Source organism: Penaeus monodon, chromosome 29 (assembly GCF_015228065.2).
Source record: "Penaeus monodon isolate SGIC_2016 chromosome 29, NSTDA_Pmon_1, whole genome shotgun sequence".
NCBI lineage: Eukaryota > Metazoa > Arthropoda > Malacostraca > Decapoda > Penaeidae > Penaeus > Penaeus monodon.
In genome coordinates this window covers 21,091,226-21,091,699 of record NC_051414.1, presented here as the reverse complement: position 1 = coordinate 21,091,699, position 474 = coordinate 21,091,226, and positions in this window count along the sequence as shown.

The following is a 474-nucleotide window of genomic DNA, read 5'->3' as shown; positions in this document are numbered from 1 at the left end:
ACACCAAATATCCTTTAATAGAAAGATACAGAAATCAAGTTTTTCCCTAAAATAAATATTGTACCAAATTGGCCAACTGGCTAACTGACGTCATTTATGTCACTCTGACGTAGTCACTGACGTCACAGAAACAAACATAAACAGTCATATATAAACAATCTCTTATATACACTGATTTTTTTTTTTAGAAAGGGCATCGTGTAATGATGCCAGATGAATGCCAAAGACATTGTGACGTTGATTCGTGTAGAATCTGCCATTATTACTTTTAAAACATATTCGCCTTACAAACAAAAATGTTTTTGTTGCAACTTATTAATAACATAGCTGTATACTGTGAATGTCTCGTTACTGAAGCCATCCATTTGCTAAAAGATGAAGTGATCAGGAATACCAGAATGTTGTGTCACAAATGGTATCAGATATCCAGTTGCACCTCGTCAATACGCAACCAACTTTATTGCATTATCTCAC